The 25,127-nt window shown below is 37.4% G+C and overlaps 1 protein-coding gene across 1 annotated transcript in view; it reads left to right on the forward strand.

The window, feature by feature from the left end:
- stim2b (stromal interaction molecule 2b) overlaps positions 1–25,127 on the forward strand; it is an 860,843-nt gene that overhangs the window by 69,305 nt on the left and 766,411 nt on the right. The window lies entirely within an intron of this gene.

Consider the following 25,127-nt stretch of genomic DNA (forward strand, 5'->3'; position numbering starts at 1 on the left):
GCACTTTTTACAATAATTATTTCAAATCAGCTTTACAAAAGGTGCACATTACTGCATTACAATCAGATTAAGTCAACAATCAAATTTATGTTATTGTTATCGTGCAATATTATAGCATATAGGTCAGGGATTCTCAACCAAAGGGCCGCGGCCTACTAGTGGGCCTCAGCAACCCTGCAGGAAGGCCACGATATGACCTCTCAATATTATACTATAACTTTTTGGATTTCATTATAGTATGCTATATTAAAATGATCGAAGTCATGCGCTTTCTCCTGTTCTCGAATTGATCACTTCAAACTCAAAACAAGCTCAAAAACAGCTTGATCTTTGATGACTTTACGCATGTCTGTTCAATCCCAAACTATGCGTGAAGTGAAAGTGAAAGTCTCTCTTTGTGTATTTTTTGTGATTTAATACATCTGCATAGTTGTCTAAATTAATGTCCTGTGAGTGTTTAATAAGAGACGTGCACCACAGGAGGATCTAGCAAGGCTCAATGCATGTTTCTACCATAGAATGTAAAATAAACTTGGACATGAGCTTCAGACCAATAATATCCTGCAATCTCAACTGCCATCAGATTGACTCGTTTCAACAGATTTAGTGTGTTTAACTTTATTTTACATTTGTCTGTAAAGTTTTGATATATTTAATAGTAGATTTTCAGTCAGTCCAGTTTAAAGTAGAAGCTGTTCTTTTGCAGCCTCCCTGTTGATTTGTGGTTCTCTTTGAATCTGTGTATGTTTTTTAATAAATAAATAAATTATATATATTATAGTTTTAGTTGTATATAAAATTATATATATATATATATATATATATATATATATATATATATATATATATATATATATATATATATATATATATAAATGTAATTTTATATACAACCTATAATATATCTTAATTTATTTATTTTTAATATACAGTTGAAGTTTATTTTTTCCCCCAATAACAGCAGATAAGAGCAGATTTTTTTCAATGCATTTCTAAACATAAGTTTTAATAAATGATTTCTAAGAACTGATTAATTTGATCTTTGCCACGATGACAGGTAATAATATTTGACTGGATATTTTTTAAGACACTTCTATACAGCTTAAAGTGACATTTAAAGGCTTAACTAGCTTAATTAGGTTAACTAGGTTTGACTGATTGATAGTTGTTTGAATTCAGATTAACCAAGTCTGTTTTACTGTGGACTTCCCCTTTATGTAGCTTATTTGGCTGATTTTTTTTACTTTTTTAAAACTTGTGTTAAATTGTGTAATAATTTGATATAGCCTAATAAATGTGTAACATACTTATATTGTAATAATGAATTAGTTGTTTTCATTGTACCATAGTTTTAATAGTGACACATTTTAATCTGTTATGAGACATTGTTAATGTAATGTAACTGCATTAAATGTGCTCATGGCCGAAAATTTCATTTAACAGTGGGGGCAATAAATATAAAATTTCTCATGGGCATTTTTTTTTAAAGACAGAAATAATCCAGTCATATTATACTAAAGAAGTCCCCACAGTGGGAAAAATGCAATGACAAGTTTGCAATGAAAAGTTTCAATGAAGAAGAAGATTTTTTTTCAAAGCTGTTCACTGCATTGTTTATGTCGTTTACAGTCAAGCCATCAACACACAATCAAATTTAAACTGCTATTGTGAAAACGATTTGTAAAATAAGCCATGTTTTGTAACTTAATCAATTAATACATAATTGGTAACACTTTACAATAAGGTTTATTAGTTAATGCATTTACTAACATTAAATAATCATGAACAACACTTGTACAGCATTTATTAATCATAACTGAACATTTACTAATGCATTTTTAACATTCATATCCATGCTTGTTAACATTAGATAATGCACCATGAGTTAATATGAAATAACAATGAACAACTGTATTTACATTAACTAACGTTAACTAGCATAAATATATACTGTAGTAAATGTATTGTTCCTTGTTTGTTCATGTTAGTAAATGCATTACTTAACATTAACTAATGAACTTTATTGTAAAGTGTGACCAAATAATCAATACAGTAACTGATCGATGTAAATAAAAATAAAAAAGAACCAAAGAAAAAATACCCAAAGAAAATAAAACTAACACAACAATCAAAAACAAGGAATTAAAAAAAGGTTTAAATTATATTTAAAATGAACAAAGACACTTAAGAACAGAATTAAAATTGATTATACAAAAAATACAGTGTAGTCAGTTCAGATATAGCACAGTGTTTATTTAGTAAATGCAAAGCTAAACAATATGCTAATTGTAACCGTTAATGCCAAATATTGTGCCGAGTCCTCACAAATAAAACAATGCAAGGAAAACGGCTTTGGCATGTTAGATGCAGTGCACTATGCAACATGCTATATTGTAAACAAGCTTACGTTAACTAGATAAGTACAATTTTAATAGCTAATAAAGCAGATTCGTGGAAACTGACATTGGTAATAAGCATTTTTGTTGAGTCTGCATCCATTTCATCAAATAGAATTGAATACCCTACATACTGGAGTTTTAAATTAATGGAGCCACAGCCACACACCTGAGGCCACACACCACAAGGTGTGTGCAGAGTAGGTGAACAGAGAAAGATGAACTGAAAAAGCAGGCAGTGGGCCAAACAACTGTGAGGAAGACATATTTTTTTTAGGTATATATGCATAATGCTTTTCAAAATAGAGACAACAGTGCTTTTTACAGTGCTCTGAAAACTGGATTGACACAGTTTCAATTTACTAGAACTTTTACGTTAACTGCTTTGACACAATATACTTTGTAAAAACACTTTATGTGCTGCCTGCCATCTTGATCAGATCTCACCGGAAGAAGAGACAGTACTCAATGTGATCTCCTAGCTAAATAAAGGATATAATAACAATAATAAAGATTATAATATTAATAACAATAATAAGCGCTATAGAAATAAAGATGAATCGGTTTTTGGGGTATTTTTTAACCTGTTAGCCTGTACTGTGTACATACATATACCATGTTTGTATGTGTGTGTGTGCATATATATATATATATATATATATATATATATATTATATATATATATATATCATTTTATTTTTTTTTTTTTTTTTTTTTGTCAGAGGATAGCTAACAGTAGCTTGCATTGGTCAATGTGTTTGAAGTTTCTTCCAGTCACTCAGGTGGGATCTTCTATCTGGAGCATCAGGCCAATACTGCTGTCCAGAATCAGGTGGTTTGTCTTGGTCGGGCATCTCAGCTGAGACCTGTCCACTATGGGTGACCCTACCGGTATCTGTGAAGTACCAGTGGCGTAGCTCTCAGCCTCACTGATGCACACAAGCCCTCACAGCTCGTCAAGCTGCAAACCGTGTGAGGGACCCTAACCTACCCTAACCCAACAGCCAACACTAACAACTAACAACCACTAATGTACCAAAAACCACTCAGAGGAGACCAGCAACACGCAAGAAACCGCCTAGACAACCTTGCTAAACGCATGTCAACATCCAGCAAACCATCCAAAAGAACCCAACAACCTGAGAGCCGAATATCAGCAGCACTGACCGTCACCAAAACATCCAGCAATGTGATAAAACTTGAATGAAAAGTTTAATTTGATGTCATGCAAACTTATTCTATAACTATATACAATATATACAGTATGTACATACAAGCCCTTGATCCTTCATCTGGCACTAGTATGGTTCAGTGCCTGGGCTTCTTCCTCCGGGGCTCCTTGGGCAGTGGCTCTCTGCTGATGTCCACCCTGAATCTAGGAGCGACGCTGGACTCGGACCTGCTCTCCGTGATGATCACACGTCCATCTGGTTGCTCGGTCTCCTCCAGTGCAGGCCGGTCCAGCTTCTCCCAGAGCCGCTGCTTGATCTCGAGTCCTTGCTGAAGGCTGTATCGGCTAGCGCGTCTCTTCTTGGTGGAGCCCATCACACTGGAGTAGATCTGCTGAAAGTCCTGCACACTCCGACCGTGGATGGAAAGGGGCTCCTCCTGTGGACACTCACCCGCTGAGGAGACTGATGCTGCGGAACGGAGGACAGGAAGAACAGCCGCGTTCCTCAGGTACCTCTCCTCCAGGGAAGTGTCCGACGAGCTGCAGGTGTCCGGCCTGGCCGCCGCTGCTGGCTCCTCAGACGAAGAGACGCGCTCCAGCAGGAAGTCCTTCAGGTGCCCGGGGCGCGTCCTGGTTCTTCTCGAGCGCCGCAGAGTCATCACGAACAACTTCAAACACTTCTCAAACTGCTGAAACTTTGCCAAGGGAAATTTGTGCAGAAGTTTGTAGCGCGATGATCAGCACTGATTACTTTATAGACAGTTGTGTGGATGTTTAAACCAATTCAAGTTGCCATGGTGACAGAATGACGACGAGACTCATTTAAATGTAAACAATAATTGATTTCAGCGTTAAGTCAATTAGAGCAGCAAAAGCTGTGTGTTTACAGTACAGTATTTGTTAAATGTTACTAAATACAGAAAATATCTTAATAATCATGTATTATCAGCCCCATATACCTAAAAATAAATATTTTCCCCGTTTTTCTTTATTAAATTTTTACTTTTGAACTTCGTCATACGTTTCCACGTCAGAAGTCTGCTCACGTTAGCAGTGGCGTGGCAGCCCCTTTAATAGTGCGTGTGTGTGGTGATGCGACCCGTTTATAATCACTTTTTAAGGACTTAAATTAATGTACGTCCTTAAAACATTGGTAATTAGTTCCAAAACACTACCTTACAATAGCCACCCCTGCTGAAAAAACCAGCAAAGACCAGCATGATTTTCATGCTGGTCTATGCTGGTCAATGCTGGTTTAGCTGGTTTACCAGCTTGGTCTTGCTGGTGATGCTGGTAGACCAGCTTGGTTTTGCTGGTTGACCAGCTTGGTCTTGCTGGTAGACCAGCTTGGTCTTGCTGGTGATGCTGGTGGACCAGATTGGTCTTGCTGGTGATGCTGGTAGACCAGCTTGGTCTTGCTGGTGATGCTGGTAGACCAGCTTGGTCTTGCTGGTGAAGCTGGTAGATAAGCTTGGTCTTGCTGGTAGACCAGCTTCGGCTTGCTGGTCAGGCTAGTCTACCAGCTTGGTCTTGCTGGTCATGCTGGTCTACCAGCTTGGTCTTGCTGGTTATGCTGGTAGACCAGCTTCGGCTTGCTGGTCATGCTTGTCTACCAGCTTAGTATTGCTGGTGATGCTGGTCCATGTTTGGTGGACAAGCAAGACAAAACTACCACCCAGATAGCATACAGTTCTGGGCCACATCTGGGCCAACTAAGGCACATATGGCTCACTTCTGGCAATGGCAGGAGACATATGGGCCAGATGTGGCCCGTATGTGTCACACCGGGTGTAGTGTGAGTTGTGGCCTGCTGTATGTGGGCCAGATGTGGCCCGTGTGTGACACCCCGGGTGTAGTGTGAGTTGTGGCCTGCCGTATGTGGGCCAGATATGGGCCGTGTGTGTCACACCGGGTGTAGTGTGAGTTGTGGCCTGCTGTATGTGGGCCAGATGTGGCCCGTGTGTGACACATCGGGTGTAGTGCATGTTGTGTATTTTTAGTTCCGGTTTAACTTTAAATTAACGGGAGCCTTTGAAGTGGTTACAAATTATTAGAAATTGAAAATCAAAGTTAATTTGTCTTTCTAAGTCTGTACACTTTCATTTTATGAAGTAGAAAATAGAAAATAAATATTGTAAATTAATGTAATGTGATGCAAGGATTTACATTTTTCCGATTGGCTACTTCTGCCTGTGGACTGCATACCTAATGAGTGGGAGGGGCTTGCTGCTCAAACAAAACACAGACTCTGATGTGAAGCAACAGCAGTTCTGTGTTTCCTGTGTTTTATAAACATTATTGTCCCTCATCAGGCAGTGAGAGCGCTACACCTTCTCTGAAAATAATAACATTGCATGTTCTAAATAAGACTTTCTGAGATTGAAAATGATTCTTTAGGTTATTAAGAATAGGAATAAGCTATTGCTTATCAGGGAAAGTATATGTTTGTAACCTTATCACATATTAATTCAGTTTATTTCCTCAATAATGGATTTATTTTTACTTTAAGGCTGCTATGAATATAAATTTATATTATCTGTTATATGTAAATGTTCCAGCATGAGTAAAATTTTTTTTTTCATATTACCTGGTATATCTATAAATGTCTATAAATGCAATGAGTTTTATCATTTATTATGTTTTGATCCATTAATGTTTTGTTCAGTTCCATTTGAATGAATTAAGACAGTGTTCTACCGCCACCTACTGGGTGGATTTAATTTGCTATTAGTACTACTTTTTAACGAACAATTTTACAAATGAATTCATAATCTAATAATACTGAATTAAAGTGCTGTTTTCTTGGTGTTATTTTTTGCAATTCTACATTTTTATAATGATTTTGTTTGATTAAATGCCACATACAACATTGTTCTTTTTTTATTTAATTTGAATATTAAATAGACATAAATGTTTTGTTTATGAATAAAATAACTATATAGAAAAAAATGTCAGAGAACTGAGCAGTAGAATGTGAATAACATGAATGTGTTCGTAAATAAACTGATCTTTGTAAACAAAACAAAGTTTTATTTACTTATTCTACAGAACACAAAAAATAATAAAAATAAATCTGACCAATTTTAATGCGCACACCTAACCCCGCTCCTAACCCGACCCCTCACTTTGATGTCACTAGCTCTATTTGAGTGCATTGTTTCTGACATTGCATGTCAAACTGTGTGTCTCAGCTTGCATATGCAAGTCTGCAATCAGATACTAATGCTTCTGCAACACAGCCCTGAGGGTACAATCCTCAGTGCAGGGAAACACCACACATTATCTTAATCACAAACTACAGCAAATTTAGTTTATCCAAAATTCACTTATACTGCAAATTTTTGCACTATGGAAGAAACTGGAAACCAACAGAAACAACATGCAAACTCAACATAGAAAGGCCCAAAAGTCTATCCTGGTTCTGAGTGTGTGCACCTGTAACAGCGTCAACAAATTTTATAGACAATATGCTATCAATAAGCATGTTAATTAGCAATTAGTTGATTGTAAATATATCTTAAAGTGTTATAGTTTTTATATAACAAGCTACTGAATATTAAAAATAACATATTACATAACAGAGCAAGGACATGTTCACAGTATGTCTGATAATATTTTTTCTTCTGGAGAAAGTCTTCGACTAGAATAAAAGCAGTTTTTAATTTTTTTTAAAGTGTTTTAAGGTCAAAATTATTAACCCCTTTAAGCTATATATTTTTTCGACAGTTTCAGAACAAATCATTGTTATAAAATAACTTGCCTAATTACCCTTACCCTAATATATATATATATATATATATATATATATATATATATATATATATATATATATATATATATATATATATATATATATATATATATATATATATATATTTATTCATTTATTTATTTACTTATTTAAAAACATAATCATAAACTGCCCCCTGGTGGCGAATATGTGTTTCGCTTCATCCTTGCATTACGGTGGAGTGGGCGGAGCCTCGTGAATGACGGTTCATTTTTTCAAACGAGGAAGTGAAGTCAAGTCCGCCATTTCATCTTCTTCTTTTTATCGGGTAAGTTATTATTTTAAAATCATATTTGTGAGATATTTGTCGTCAGGCAATGTTTTTATTAGTTAGAAAAGCCCCTGTTTTGAATAGTGATAAAACTGTAACTTATATGTGGATAATATGGCTAAAAACGGCTAAGAATGATGGCCGCCGTCAGTTCAGTAATCTGTTAAGTTGATTGTGCTCGGGGTTTTAACAAATTCATTTAAGTTACAATTGTCCTTTTACGCTCGTCATTCCCAATTAAATGATTAATAAGACGTGTTATATGAAGAACAGCGTCGAAACGGGAGCTTGAATGAATGAATCATATGCTGTCCGTTTTATACAGTTGTAATAGGTGCCGAGTTCTGCTTTTGTACTGGTTTTAGTTCAAACACTGAACGAACAGTCTCTTTTTGGTAACGTTAATCCTAATGATCTTGATTTGCTTGTTAATGTGTGTTTTGTCAAGTTTCAGCAAAAGTTTGCAGAGTAACAGTATGTGGTTCATGCTGGCCACTGTTGAGACTGGTCTGCATTAAAAAAATTTTAAAGCCAAAACGTTTGAAAAAAAATCCACAGTTGAAACATGATGTGTTAAATGACTTATGAAGGAAATTAATTAGCTAAAAAAGAAGGCTAAGTGTGTTATGAAATATTAAACCTTGTTAAAAAATAAAATCAATTGTGTTAAATAAGCTTAAAATCCATATCTTATGTTTTATATTACTTTAAAACAGCCTGGAAACTGAATTGCACCATTAATCTTGTACATATGTATCAAGTACAAACAAATGGTTTTGTGGCAAGTAAAAATAATATTTTTATAAATTGATTGTATTGTATTAATTTGTTACAGAAAAGAAAGGAATCATGCAAGGATGCAAGCTGAAGGAAAGGACAACTCTCACATCAGTGCATTACTAATTGTTTTACTTCATCATCAAGCACACCAGGTACAATATTGTACATATTTTGTAACTTGTATATGTCAGACTGGTTGTTGGGAACTGAAATAATATATTTTATGTTTTATTTATTATTAAAATATTACAAGATTTATTGCTGCTATTTTATCACTGTGTGAGGTCATAGCTTATTTAAAATATCTATTATTAAAAAAATCATATTTTAAAGAAAGTCTAAATGTTTCCACAAGGTAATTTATTGAATTGTTTTCTGAAAATGTAAAATTTGACAGTATTGGTGAGCTGGAAAAACACAGTCTGTTGACGTAACTTTAAAGTAGATTAATTTACCTTGGATCGCATGTTTAAGTTATAATTTCAGAGTGAAAAATGTAAAAGAAAACCATTGAAAACAATGGCATAATGATTTTGCTTGTTCACAAGAGGTACTTGATTTATTTTTCCTGTAGTGATACATAAGTTTTTAAAGACTAATGCTTGACACAAAAATTTAAAGGGATAGTTCACCCAAAAATAATGACGTCTTTTATCCTCCACTTGTTTCAAAATATTTTTTTTGTTCTGTTGAACATAAACTCAGGTGGTGCGGTGCACAGTGGATAGCTCTGTTGCCTCCCAGCAAAAATGTTTCTGGTTCGAGCCTCGGCTGGGTCAGTTGGCATTTCTGTGTGAAGTTTGTATGTTCTCCCCGTGTTGGCGTGGGTTTCCTCCGGGTGCTCCTGTTTCCCCCACAAGACATGCGGTACAGGTGAATTGGGTAAGCTAAATTGTCCTTAGTTAATGTGTGTAAATGAGAGTGTATGGGTTTTTCCCAGTGATGTGTTGCAGCTGGAAGAGTATCTGCTGCGTAAAACATGCTGGATAAGTTGACTGTTCATTCCACTTCGGTGACCCCAGATTAATAAAGGGATGAAGCTGAAAAAAAAATGAATGAACACAAACCCAGTTTTTCCTACTATGTTAATCAATAGTTACAGGTTTCTAACATTCTTCAAAATATCTGCTTTAGTGTTTAACAGATTCAAACTGCTTTGAAACAAGTAGAGGATGAATAAATGGTGGCAGAATAGTAAACTATATCTTTAAATGTTTTATTCTGTATGTTATGTGTATTCACATTTGTCTTGTCTTTTGTCATATTGTCCTTCTAGCTCAGATTGTGATGGACCTGGAATGCGACACCAGTTACTCTTAAAGCCTGATTTATACTTCTGCGTCAGGGGACCGGCGTAACCAACGGCGCATGCAACGCGCGTGGCTGTGCATTTATACTTCTGCGCGCTGTCTCTGTCGGTCTGCATTAACACTTCCGAAACGCTAGTTGGCAATGAGGTGTAAATGTTCCTCTGTGTCGAGTTTCTTCGCTACTTTTTTGCTTTTCCTGAACACTTCCGGGATGTACAAGTGGCTCAAACTCGCTCATTTTGAGGCAGGAACCGGTGGACGTACAACAACTTTAACTATGAGGTAAACACAAAACAAAACTTTCCATCCGGAGCTCCTTCACGGTACTCCACACTTGTAAACAATCGCTCGCTTACATTCGCGCTGCTCTCGGTCCCGCCCAGACTCGTCAGCGCTACCAAGCCGACCAATCACAGAGCTTACGCTAGGCGTCGTTGCGACGTGTAGTTACATTTTTTGAGAAGTGCACATCAGTGACGGCGACGGCCACATCGAAGGGCTATGCGTCAGCGCCATAGCATACGCCGGCGTTTGACGCAGAAGTATAAATCAGCCTTAAGTCAAGAACCAAATGAAGCACCAGAGTACAGATTATGGAGGTATCTGAAGTTGAACTAACTGGAAGCAGGGAACCATACTAATAAAGTTCCTTAAGGTAAAAGCACCTGCTTTATTTTGATAGGAAGTATTTTTTTTATAGAGTTCTATTGTTTTATTCTTATTCTAATTTTATTTTCTTCATATACTGAATGGAAGTCATTCAAATTTCACAACAAATGATTTGCAGATTGAATATAAAATATAATGACATTTTAATGCATTATTTCTTTTGGTTATTCTTTACATCTATATATGGGCAAGTATTTAATCAATGAAAATAATTTTTAACAACTTAACTAAACAAATTACTCTGTTGGACCCTAGCAAAATCCTCAAACTAACACACACTCTTGTGAATGCATTCTCACATTCATACACTCAAAAACACACATTCATACAACAGTCTGTCTCAGTCTGACTCACACACAACATCCTCTCTCACAGATTTTTCTAGCAAACCTCCACCACTAGCTTGTCCTTTTATGCTGCTTTTATTTCAAACATTTTATAGCATGATATAGTCCAGGTTTTTATCACTAAGTATTTTTTTTTCCATTCAGCAGTTTCCTTGTAAAGATGAATCCAGGGAAGGATCGAAAGTGGAGAAGACCAGATCAAGAAAGACTACATCAAGATCTGCGGTCAGTTCAAAGGTACTTTCACTAATTACCAAGATTTCAGACTATGAATTGATGGAGAAAACTTTGAGTGTCAGATCTTCCTACATCGCCTAGCAAAAATTCTTCCCAGTGTCTTGTAGTAGAAGTGATGCAGTCAATCGAGTTTACATTATTTCGTAAATTGCTTTCTGATTTAATAAAAAATATATTAACCAAACTTGATTAATGTAACAATTTTGATGAAAAGGGCATGTTTTACTAGAGCTTTTAGCACAAAGGCACCCCCAACTTGGAATATTGCTGTGTCTGACGTCACGGGGTTGGTATGCTGGAAAAGTTTTTGAATGAGGTATTTGTATGATTTATACATAGTCTGTCTTAAAGCGTAACTAAATTGTACAGGCATTACAGGTCAAAGCAATCTGTTGTTACATTTATCAAAATAAACAATAAGGCTCTTAAAACACTGCTTTGAAAAATGTAGAAAATGTAAAAAAAATATTTCAAATATTTTATAATATTAATAATATTATAAGGAAGTATAAAACCTTCCTAAGCTTGAAAATATACTAAACTTCCTTAAAGGAAATAAACTTCCTTTGTTAGTGCAAATTCCTTTTTATGTAGTCTTGTAATTAAACAATTAAACCATTCAAACAAGTTTACACTTAAAAAAGGTCCGTAATGAAAATCCGATTTTTTTTTCCAAATGTAACTAGCTAAAATAGTACCATGTACTTTTACTCTGTATTAGTATTATTTACTAAAATCTGTTTTATTTTAGCAATATAATAGTATTTCTAGTCCTTTAATTTAATGTAATTTAATTTTCAGTTCTCTTTCCATCTACAAAAACATTAAAAAAATAATTTCACAAGCACATTTAAAATAGGTTTAATACTATGAAATATTATATTAATATTATTTTTTATTTTTTATAAATCGATAGGTAGTTCCTATGGAATGTTTTTATGTATTGCTGAGAATACATTTCAGGTGTTCAATACGTTGCTTGTCAGTCTTAAAAATAAAAATAGGTGCTTAAAAAAGTGCTTAAAAGTCCTTAATTTTAATCGAGTTGTGCCTGTATATACTCTGCAAACAGCACCTTTTAATTGTTGTCTTCTCCGATTTTCAGGATGTTTTGCATTGGACTGTTTTTTTTGGCTTTGACCCTTGCTTGCCCCTGACCTCACTCTTGGACTGCCCTGTTGGATTTTCAGTTTATTTAATTAAAAAAAAAAATTTGGTTCTGGGTAGATGCTAATAAATATTTAATTGTAATTATTTAATGTAAATCAAAGGCGGCAACACCAAGGCTCCAAAAATACAAATTTATTAAATTAAAAAGGCTGACACAGAGCGTGTAACGTTTCGAGCCGCCGGCTCTTCATCAGACAAATTCTTTTTCGTTGTAATTTTTTAAATAATATGTTTTTGTTAAATATTCGATTTCTGTGTTTGTTCTGTCTACTCGTACTTGTTTATCTTGTCTCTGTAATTATCATTTGTTAATTTAATTAATATGCATTTTATAAAAAAATATATATATATATTTTCTGTGTTTTTTTTTTCTGTATCTATTTATCTAATTTGTATATACATTTGTGTTTGTATGTTCTTCTTATTCTGTATATCCACTTACCTAATTTTAACTTTTATATTTATTTATTTGCATTTAATTTGTGATAATTCTGTATGCATTTATTTATCTAATTCATATATTTATATGTATTGCATTGATCAATCTGTTGTTGTTTTTTTTGTATGCATCTTTTAATATAATTTATATAAATTCTATATTTGTATTTATCAATTTATATGCTTCCTTTAAAGCAATTTTTTAAATAAAGCAATTTAAACTAAGCATTCCTTTTAATGTGATTTATATAGCTACCAAATGTAGATGTCAGCCACATCTAACCCAAAAGTCAGCCGCAACTGAACAAGATCTGGGCCAGATCTGTGAAATTGCATGGGCCGCATCTGGGCCAGATCTGAGAAACTGCATGGGCCGCAGCTGGGCCAGATTTCAGAATTTGCATGGGCCGCAGCTGGGCCAGATCTAAGAAAATGTATGGGCCACATCTGGCCCAGATATGGACCAAGCTTTTTCTGAGATATGGCCCAGATCTGGTTCAGTTGTGGCTGACTTTTGGATCCTTATGACAGCCACAATCAGGTTGAGTCATCGCCGTCATTCCGCGCGGTATGTGGGCCATATCTGGGCCAGATGTAATTTGCTATCAGTGACCAGCATGGTATTGCTGGTCACTATCAGCGCCAGCATCCCAGCTGCATCTCATGCTGGTGACCAGCATCCCAGCACCAGCATTCCATGCTGGTCATCAGCATAGCACCCAAATCCCAGCAAGACCAGTATATGTTGTGTTTTGGTGCTGGTGACCAGCATGGGATTGCTGGTCACTAGCATACCAGCGCCAGCATCCCAGCAGCATCTCATACTGGTGACCAGTATCCCAGCACCAGCATTTCATGCTGGTCACCAGCATAGCACCCAAATCCCAGCAAGACCAGCATATGTTGTGTTTTGGTGCTGGTGACCAGCATGGGATTGCTGGTCACTAGCATCCCAGCGCCAGCATCCCAGCAGCATCTCATACTGGTGACCAGCATCCCAGCACCAGCATTTCATGCTGGTCACCAGCATAGCACCCAAATTCCAGCAAGACCAGCATATGTTGTGTTTTGGTGCTGGTGACCAGCATGGGATGCTGGTGACCAGCATGGGATTGCTGGTCACTAGCATATTACCAGCGCCAGCATCCCAGCAGCATCTCATACTGGTGACCAGCATCCCAGCACCAGCATAGCACCCAAATCCCAGCAAGACCAGCATATGTTGTGTTTTGGTGCTGGTGACCAGCATGGGATTGCTGGTCACTAGCATACCAGCGCCAGCATCCCAGCAGCATCTCATACTGGTGACCAGCATCCCAGCACCAGCATTTCATGCTGGTCACCAGCATAGCATCCAAATCCCAGCAAGACCAGCATATGTTGTGTTTTGGTGCTGGTGACCAGCATGGGATGCTGGTGACCAGCATGGGATTGCTGGTCACTAGCATATTACCAGCGCCAGCATCCCAGCAGCATCTCATACTGGTGACCAGCATCCCAGCACCAGCATAGCACCCAAATCCCAGCAAGACCAGCATATGTTGTGTTTTGGTGCTGGTGACCAGCAAGGGATGCTGGTGACCAGCATGGGATGCTGGTGACCAGCATGGGATTGCTGGTCACTAGCATACCAGCGCCAGCATCCCAGCAGCATCTCATACTGGTGACCAGCATCCCAGCACCAGCAATTCATGCTGGTCACCAGCATAGCACCCAAATCCCAGCAAGACCAGCATATGTTGTGTTTTGGTGCTGGTGACCAGCATGGGATGCTGGTGACCAGCATGGGATTGCTGGTCACTAGCATACCAGCGCCAGCATCCCAGCAGCATTTCATACTGGTGACCAGCATCCCAGCACCAGCATTTCATGCTGGTCACCAGCATAGCACCCAAATCCCAGCAAGACCAGCATATGTTGTGTTTTGGTGCTGGTGACCAGCATGGGATTGCTGGTCACTAGCATCCCAGCGCCAGCATCCCAGCAGCATCTCATACTGGTGACCAGCATCCCAGCACCAGCATTTCATGCTGGTCACCAGCATAGCACCCAAATTCCAGCAAGACCAGCATATGTTGTGTTTTGGTGCTGGTGACCAGCATGGGATGCTGGTGACCAGCATGGGATTGCTGGTCACTAGCATATTACCAGCGCCAGCATCCCAGCAGCATCTCATACTGGTGACCAGCATCCCAGCACCAGCATAGCACCCAAATCCCAGCAAGACCAGCATATGTTGTGTTTTGGTGCTGGTGACCAGCATGGGATTGCTGGTCACTAGCATACCAGCGCCAGCATCCCAGCAGCATCTCATACTGGTGACCAGCATCCCAGCACCAGCATTTCATGCTGGTCACCAGCATAGCATCCAAATCCCAGCAAGACCAGCATATGTTGTGTTTTGGTGCTGGTGACCAGCATGGGATGCTGGTGACCAGCATGGGATTGCTGGTCACTAGCATATTACCAGCGCCAGCATCCCAGCAGCATCTCATACTGGTGACCAGCATCCCAGCACCAGCATAGCACCCAAATCCCAGCAAGACCAGCATATGTTGAGTTTTGGTGCTGGTGACCAGCAAGGGATGCTGGTGACCAGCATGGGATTGCTGGTCACTAGCATACCAGCGCCAGCATCCCAGCAGCATCTCATACTGGTGACCAGCATCCCAGCACCAGCAATTCATGCTGGTCACCAGCATAGCACCCAAATCCCAGCAAGACCAGCATATGTTGTGTTTTGGTGCTGGTGACCAGCATGGGATGCTGGTGACCAGCATGGGATTGCTGGTCACTAGCATACCAGCGCCAGCATCCCAGCAGCATTTCATACTGGTGACCAGCATCCCAGCACCAGCATTTCATGCTGGTCACCAGCATAGCACCCAAATCCCAGCAAGACCAGCATATGTTGTGTTTTGGTGCTGGTGACCAGCATGGGATGCTGGTGCTTGTATGCTGGCCACCAGCATAGCAGCAGCATCCTATGCTGGTCACCAGCATCACAGCACCAGCATCCCATGCTGGTCACCAGCATAATACCAGCATCACAGCACCAGCATCCCATGGTCACCACAGCATAACACCAGCATCCCATGCTGGTCACCAGCATAGCACCAGCATCTCATGCTGGTCATCACAGCATTACACCAGCATCACAGCACCAGCATCCCATGCTGGTTATCAGCATACCAGCACCAGCATCCCATGCTGGTCACCAGCATACCAGCACCAAAACACAACATATGCTGGTCTTGCTGGTGACCAGCAATGCTGGTCTATGCTGGTTTTTTCAGCAGGGACAGCAGGGGTGGGCTGGGATGTGTTAACCTGTGAACGTTTAAACCCACATAGCAAAATTTCTCTGGCCCAGCTTTGGCCCACACAATCAGGTTTTGCTTGGCCCACATGCCGCAGTGAATTACGGTACATGACTGGACCAAATCTGGCTTTCAGACAAGGGCCAAACACAGACCATATCTGGGCCAAGTCTCAGCCAAGTTAATAACTCATAACTGGGCCTGAACTGGGCCAGATAGGTTGGTGTGTCACGATTGCAATGAAATTGATAAACCCATGGAGGGATGCTCTTTAGGCACACTATGGGCACGCTTTTTCTCAAAGTGACCTGATTGGTGGAATTTTTTTTCTTTACTCAAAAATGATTTGAGTGTATTTTAAATGTGGGTCAAGACTGGCCAAACTCACATGGCCCACTTATCAAATTTTTAAATCTGGGCCAAATACTACGTTTTACATCTGGCCCAAATCTTGTGTGCCGCCTTAAAAACGGTGCCACCTCTGCCAAACCCGGGCCATGTTTGGCCCACATGCTGTATGCCAGTGCCGGATGAATGCCTGCTGTGCCAGCTTTTTGCCAAATCTGGGCCAGAATTCTTTGCTACTAGGGAAATTTCAGTTTAAGATGTGTGTGTGTGTGTGTGTGTGTCTGTCTGATCTTGTTGACTGTTGTGTGTATTGTGTGTTCAGCTGGAACCAGAGGGATTACTGTGCTGGGTTCTGTCAGGAGCGCTGGGTCTCTCTCTGGTCCTCTCCTTCATTCTGGTTCCTCTTCCGTGTTTTTCATCCGAGCCGAGCCTACATGGCATATTTTTTACGTGTTTAAATGTTTCCTCATTATCAATAACCAAGCAAGTGCATGATATTTAGTAATAATTACTTTATTCAGTGTCTCATAAAAATTAGTATTTTAACATGTGTTCTCAAGGGACAACACTATTGATCTTATTCTGCAATGCGCTTCTGATTCAGTTCCTTATGGAAAAAATACATATGAATAATAAAATGCAGAAAGCAGTGAAACTACCAGTGTGTGTACATGACTATACAGACAAAGTAGAATGATATAATAATTAAATATCAGAGCATCGAGCAGCACAATGGGCTGTTTTAACCTCTAAAAATGTAAAAAGCAGCAGTAAAATTAATAGTTTATTGATTCTGAAAATATTTAGTGATCCATGCATGAATTTGTCATTTAATAAAGGAATCACAACTCTTAGTTGTACCCCTTAAACCCAAAATATTTGCTTAAAGTGTTTTATTTTTTACTATTTATTTATTTAAATTTTAGTTACATTTGTTTTACTTAGTGTTTTGGTTTGATGTTATATTTAATGATAATAATGAATGGTCTTTATTTATAATAATGATAATAATTCCATTTAAATACAGTCTGATAACATTTCTTCAACATTTCAAATAAAAATATTGTCATTTAGAGCATTTTTAATCAGCCACTGTCAGAAAAATGAATTGTGACTAAAAAGCAAGGTTAGTAAACTGACTACTTACTGTAACTCCTCTAAAGCTACTGTAAAACATTAGTATCATGTTGACTAAAATGAGCATGTCTGAAATCCTGATACTATACTATACTTCTAATTTACCAAATAAAACAATAATAATGACAAATTACCGGAGAAATATACAATATCTAAAATTATTTAAATATTTTTTTTTATTTTGACAATTAATTTTTTATAGAAAAAAACCCACTATCTATTAAGCTAACTTTTTAAAGAAGTCTCTTCTGCTCGCCAAACCTGCATTTGCTCCAAAGCACAGCAAAAACAGTCCATTATTATTATTATTATTATTATTATTATTATTATTATTATTATTATTATTATTATTATTATTAATATTATTATTGTTATTATTAATATTAATACTATTATTATTATCATAACTATTATTATCAATATTTATTAGCATTTGATTAGTTTTTTTAGGATTCTTTGATGATTAAAATATTCAAATAGCTGATAAACCTGAAATAAAAAAGCTTTTGTAGCATTATATTACAATATTAAATAGCTTGGAGCAAGCAGAATTATTGACTTTTTTCTTTTATTTTTAAATGAAGTTTTATTTAACAAGGATATTTTAACTTGAGCAAATGTGACGATAAAGTCATTTAAAATGTCTTGCATGTTTAATTCTGATAAATGCAGTTCTTCTAAAATTTCTAGTTATCAAAGAAAGCTGAAAATCTTCTCCCTGTAAGCCTGTCCGCTCTGCCCACCAGGATGTAGATGTCTGTCTGAAGGACTGCAGTCCCACCTGAAAGAAGAAGAACAGGATGCTAAACTACTTAGAAATAGAAATGAATTCATGCGTAAAGTACTGACTATCGTGACCTCAGTTCAGATGAATACAGTAATTTGACCTTATTTTATTGCGCATGTCATGTAAATGTGTTACATCTACTGGGATGAACGAGTTAAACAAATATGTCACCCAAAAATAAAAATCCCCCCATAAACATTTATACACCTGACCTGAGTCTGACTTGAGGGTATACTGTATGATGGAGTAAATGTTGGGGTAATTTTCATTTTCGGGTGAACTATTCTTTTAAGCCAAAGTTGTCAATAGACCCTTTTCACATTTCTGTCGTCATAGTAGGGAAAACTTAGAGCGCAGTGAATGGGAGAGTGAGTACAACAAATAACTTAATAAAATAATAAAAGACAAACTCCACAATGGTGTTATAAAGACTTTCAGAAAAGGAAAAAACTAGTGTGGGACTGATGACAGCAGCCAGAGGAGAGAATAGCGTTCATTTTACTCTCAGCCTCGTAGACGCTGCATTGAAAACACATTGCACAATTCATTTTTTGTAATTCGAAGCAAGATGATATGATACATTCATAAACACATATAAATGTTCATTTGTTTTTTTTAAAAACAAAACGTTAAAAACTTTTAAGGATTTCAGATGCCGAAGACAGCTAAACACGTCAGGCTTGTGAAAAGGGTACAGTAGTATCAGAAAGCTATCAGTAAGTCATTGTTATGTGTTTTGTGTCTGCTGTGTTGTCCAACAGAGGGTTCCAGAAACTGGCGGATGGTATTTGAAGGTTGTCTGTCGCTTTCAAGATGGCCAGCCATTCTGGATCAAACTCAAGCTTCTTGTAGGAGCTTCCTCCACAATCTGCAATGACAAAACAACAGAATCTACTTATGGATCTCACTAAACATGCTGAATGATGGAAACAGGAGGATCATTACCTGAAAGAAGACATTCGACAAGTGAGAGAAACCTGTTGATCTTCAGCAGCATTATTCATGATTCTCAGCCTGAAGAAACAAACAGCTTATTGTTACTCATTTTAAACTGATCTCTACATTTTATTCAGCCTTTTTCACACATTTCATGCCTGAAGCCTGTAACTGAAGGGATATAAAGTCAGATTTGTGTTCACATTGTCAGAAATAAAAATAATGAAAACATGTGAGCCATTCGCAAGTAAATTGTTTTCTTTTTGTTTAAAATAACTTTTATGACACAAAACTTCAAATATAGATAAAAAAATCTTCCACAGCCTTATGTTTTAACTGATATAGTGAATGTTACACTTTATATCCGCATAACTTATTGCTTAACAGAACTAAAAACTTGCTTTTATTATAGCTGAAAAAAAAACAAACAAAAAAAAAAATAAGACTTTACCCAGAATAAAAAATAGTATAGGAAATACTGTGAAAAATCTTCTGTTAAACATCCTGTGGGGAAAAAAAAAAACATTTACAGGTGGGTGGATAATTTTGACTTCATTTTACAATGAAGGCATTTTAGTTGGCTATGTGTGAAACAGGCTTAATCCAAAGGTAACCAAAAGCTTTTTTAAAAGCACTGAGTGACAGTGAATAAGTTCCCACCTGGTGCTGCATCAGTGTTGAGTTCAGAGCAGGTGAGAAGAGATCCAGTCTCTGGCCTGCAGGTGCTCTAGAAGCCTGGCAGCAGCAGCAGGACTTCCCAAAGTATACAGCTGTCCACCAACTGTTCAATTCAAGTCAGGTTTATTTGTACAGCACTTTTTACAATAATTATTTTAAATCAGCTTTACAAAAGGTGCACATTACTGCATTACAATCAGATTAAGTCAAAGTAACAATCAAATTTATGTTATTGTATACAGACATAGTTATCATGCAATATTATAGCATATAGGTCAGGGATTCTCAACCAAAGGGCCGCAGCCCACTAGTGAGCCTCAGCAACCCTGCAGGAAGGCCACGATATGACCTCTCAATATTATACTATAACTTTTTGGATTTCATTATAGTATGCTATATTAAAATGATCGAAGTCATGCGCTTTCTCCTGTTCTCGAATTGATTACTACAAACTCAAAACAAGAGCAAAAACAGCTTGATCGTGTCTGCAACTACTTTACGCATGTCTGTTCAATCCCAAACTATGCAAGAAGTGAAAGTGAAAGTCTCTCTTTGTGTATTTTTTGTGATTTAATACATCTGCATAGTTGTCTAAATTAATGTCCTGTGAGTGTTTAATAAGAGACGTGCACCACAGGAGGATCTAGCAAGGCTCAATGCATGTTTCTACCATAGAATGTAAAATAAACTTGGACATGAGCTTCAGACCAATAATATCCTGCAATCTCAACTGCCATCAGATCGACTCGTTTCAACAGATTTAGGGTGTTTAACTTTATTTTACATTTGTCTGTATAGTTTTGATATATTTAATAGTAGATTTTTAGTCAGTCCAGTTTAAAGTAGAAGCTGTTCTTTTGCAGTCTCCCTGTTGATTTGTGGTTCTCTTTGAATCTGTGTATGTTTTTAAAAAATAAAATAAAATTATATATATTATAGTTTTAGTTGTATATAAAATTATATATATAAATAAATGTAATTTTATATACAACCTATAATATATCTAATTTTATTTATTTTTAATATACAGTTTAGTTTTTCCCCAATTTCTGTTTAACAGAGAGCAGATTTTTTTCAATGCATTTGTAAACATAAGTTTTAATGAATGATTTCTAAGAACTGATTTATTTTATCTTTGCCATGATGACAGTAAATAATATTTGACTAGATATTTTTCAAGAAACTTCTATACAGCTTAAAGTGACATTTAAAGGCTTAACTAGCTTAATTAGGTTAACTAGGCGGGTTAGTGTAATAAGGCAAGTCATTGTACAACAATGGTTTGTTCTGTAGACTATCGAGAAAAAAAGTAGGTTAAAGGGGCTAATAATTTTGTTCTTAAAATGGTGTTTAAAAAATTAAAAACTGATTTTATTTTTGCCAAAATAAAACAAATATGACTTTTTCCAGAAGAAAAAATATTATCAGACATACTGTGAAAATGTGAAAATATATATAAAATGCTGATAATAAAAAATGATAGAAGGCACAACAAATGTATTATATATATTTGTTAAAATAATATAATATATTATTTGTCAATAAATAAAAGTTTAAATGAAAAAAATTTAAATGTTAAAAATTTTAGAGAAAATGTCAGACAGGTGGACCTTCAAACATTGATCGGAGAAAGAAGAGGGGCCCGAAGTGAAAAAGGTTGAGAACCCCTGCTATAGGTGATGTCTATGTGTCCATGTTTAATGAAGTGTATCTGTGTATTAAGTGTATGTGTTGTTCAAAGTCCTTGATGGTTGGCATCATCTCTTCGTATGTTCTGTCCTTGATGGTTGGCATTGTCTCTTCACAGGTTTTGGATCCCATAAATGGCGCTGCACAATCTCTAGAGTTCTCGAGATGGGTGACCCCAGGAGGAAAAAGAGAACAAAAAATATAATTAGCATAGCTGCTCTTCATAGTGTATTTAAACAAGAGATATTAATGTCGATGTGAAAATGAAGTGCTATACATAAACGTTATATGAACAGACATAAAAACAAACATATAAAGCATACATGTATTTCTAGCAAAATGCCTGGTGCATTAAGAGTGGAGAGTGTCCTACAGGTGGTCTGTCAAGCCCACTCACCTGCATAAAGCACATTCATGCATATTACCATTATGTGATTATGTGATGCATTAAGAGTATGCTTTACTGGGTTTGGGAGTGAGCGACGTATCTGAGCAAGGGCGTGTGCGCGCGAGACGTACCTGAAGAGCGGTGGGGGTGAGTTGCATGCGACATACTTAAAGAGTTGGGAGGGATGCGGTGGAGAGGACTGTGCACCGTATTTAAGGACTGGGTCAGAGATTATGATTCATTTGCGGGCATCCAGGAGTCACTATGCATTTGCGGGATACTCCCGGAACTTCCGGGAGGCTTGGGATGTCTGCATTACAGTTATCCAGCCTAGAAGTCATAAAAGCATGAACTAGCTTTTCTGCATCTGAGATGGACAGGATGCTTCTTAACTTAGCAATAATTCTCAGATGAAAAAAGACATGGGAGATTTGGTTTTCAAAAGTTAACTTGCTGTCTAATATAACACCCAGATCTATTGTAGTAGAGGTAACGCTAACTTTGTTGGTCATCCAGTCTTTAACATCTTTAAAACACTTAGTTAGCTTAAACAGTTCAGACATCTCATCAGGTTTAAATATATAATTTAGTATCATCTACATTGCAGTGAAAGCTGATCCAGTGTCTTCTAATAATGTCTCCCAGGGTTGGCATGTATACTGTAAACAGCAAAGGGTCTAAAACTGATCTTTGAGTACCCCATTCTTTACTAGACTGACTTGTGAAAGCTGTCCATTTATTTAAGCAGTTCTGAGTTGAATATGGTTGGAGCTAAACTATGCAGAGCTGTGGCCCTCTAGGAATTGAGTTTGAGACCACTGACTTAAACCATCGTAAAGCCTGTCCCTGGACACCTGTAGATTTTATGCAATCTATGACGATATTGTGATCGATGATGTTAAATGCAGCCCTGAGATAAAGTAAAACTAGTAATGAGATGCAGCATCGGGCAGCTAAAAGTAAATTGTTGGTTATTTTCACTAACGCTGTTTCTGTACTGTGATGAGGCCTGAAACACTTCAAAAACTTTGTCCATCTGCAGATAGCAGAATAATTGGGCAGAAATGGCTTGTTCTAGTATTTTAGACATAAATGGAAGATTTGAAATAGGTCTATAATTAGCTAAGTTGCTGGGGTCCAGTTGTGGTTTCTTAACAATAGGCCTAATAACAGCTAGCTTGAATGGAATTGGAACAGGACCTAACGATAGAGAGGAGTTGATGAGGTTAAGAAGAGGTTCTCCTACTACAGGTAGCAACTCTTTCAGTAATTATGCTGGACTTGGGTCTAACATACATGTAGCTGGTTTAGACATGTATAGGTTTATCTAGCTCTTCCTAGTGCTCTATATTATTTTGATTTAGTGTAATGTTTATTGAATCTGAAGTATGAGGCAGTGCAGAAAGTTTAACATCTTCTATTTTCTGTCTGAAATCTTTTATTTTATCACCCCTAATTCAAGTCATCACTATTAATTTAGCTGTGGGACATTTTATACCAACAATGACTGATTATTAGTTAGTTTAGCAATAGTGTTAAATAAATATCTAGGATTGTTATAGTTATTCCCTATAAGTTTGTGGAGGTGCTCAGCCCTGAAAGATTTTAGAGCCCTCCTACAGCTGGACATATTATCTTTGTACGCAATTCTAAAGACCTCTAATTTGTTTTTTGTTTTTTTATTTTTTTTCACTTACATTCAAGGGAACGCGAGTATGACTGTTATACCATGGTGTAGTTTTATTCTCTCTAGCCTTTTTTTAATTTAATGGGTGCCACAGTATTTAGTGTGCTAGTGAAGACAGCATCTGTACTGCTAGTTACTACATCAAGCTCATTAAAAGCTTAGAAGACCAAACTTAAAAAAAAATTCTATTTTTTAGCAAAATTTTAGTTTTTCTGGTTTGAGTCTTCTTTGATTGCTTCTAGAATACAGAGTAAATGTACTTCTTAATCTCATTATACCAGATATTGATATAGATATAGATGTAGATAGCCAGATATGCATTACTATGATTTAAGTGGGATGAGCAAGAGTCTTTATGGCTAAAACGTGAATTTTCACTTACCAGTCAGACAGAATGAAGCATTCTGGAGATGTTGTCCTGCTCTGCTGGGGTGCAGACTATCAGCACGGAAAAGCCTAGGACGCTCCCAGAAAAGATTCCAGTTATTAGCAAAGAGCGATTTCTGTTTTTCACATCCAATGAACCTTTAATTTCCTCAGCAGTAAGTAGGAAGTGGTCCAGAAAGATGATCTGCATGGTGAGGGAGGTGCGTAGAACCGTCTCGATTAGGCTCCTGAAGTGCCTCTTCAGGATCTTGTTCATCCCAATGTGTAGGACGACAGCTTCAATGCTTTCGCCAGAGCTCAGGATAGCAGGTACCTTAGAAGAAACATCCTAAACATGAGCACCAGGAAAGCAGTGGGTGCTTACATTGTTACCTTTATGGATGCAGTGAGGACGTGACGAACAATGGAATTGCCAATGATTGTGACGCCGCATCCCATCTTGTGGAGGGGGCAAATCGGTTCTTTGTGGGGATCTCGAACACCGGAGGCAGCAGCGGAGGAGAGCCCCTGCACCAGGTCCTGACTCATGTTGTGTCGCTGCTGCACCCAGGGGCCTGTGCTGGAGTAAACCACACCTGAGTGTGCCGCATCCCCGGTGCGCTGGGCCTGGACAGAGAAACACAAGGGGTTGAGGCGGATAGAGTGTTGAGATTGTATCACACACTTAACTCAGATAAGCGAGCAGCAGCCCGGGAGACGTCAATTGAGGCCCATTGTTCCCAGAGCTATGCCCGCTTCATCTCGAGGTCACAGATCTGTGCTGCCTCGAGCTCCAGCTCCAACACCTCCACCAATGCTTCTCCTGCACACAAAGATAGACACAAAAGCGGAATTATTCAGGGTGAAGAGCCAAGACTATAAAAACTAGGTCAATAGTACTATTTAGTAATAACTAATAACAGTGGCGAGGCTACATAAGGGCCAGGGTGGCACTGGCACACTCAGATTAAGGGTGGCCCAGTGAGACAAAAATATTTTAAAGCTTAAAATTCTTTATTGAAAACATGTAACGAATGTAAGGTGGAATATGAATGATATTGAATGTCGATGATTAACAGCATCCTTTAGTTATTCTAAGTTTGTCAATTAAATTTAAAGTCCCCCTACTATTGCACAAAATGGAACTGTCCAACTGTTGCACTTTATGCTGATGAGCGCTTTTGTTTTTGACTTGATTTGATTGAGGCAGCA

This window comes from Danio rerio, chromosome 7 (genome assembly GCF_049306965.1).
Source record: "Danio rerio strain Tuebingen ecotype United States chromosome 7, GRCz12tu, whole genome shotgun sequence".
In the NCBI taxonomy this organism is placed as follows: Eukaryota; Metazoa; Chordata; class Actinopteri; order Cypriniformes; family Danionidae; genus Danio; species Danio rerio.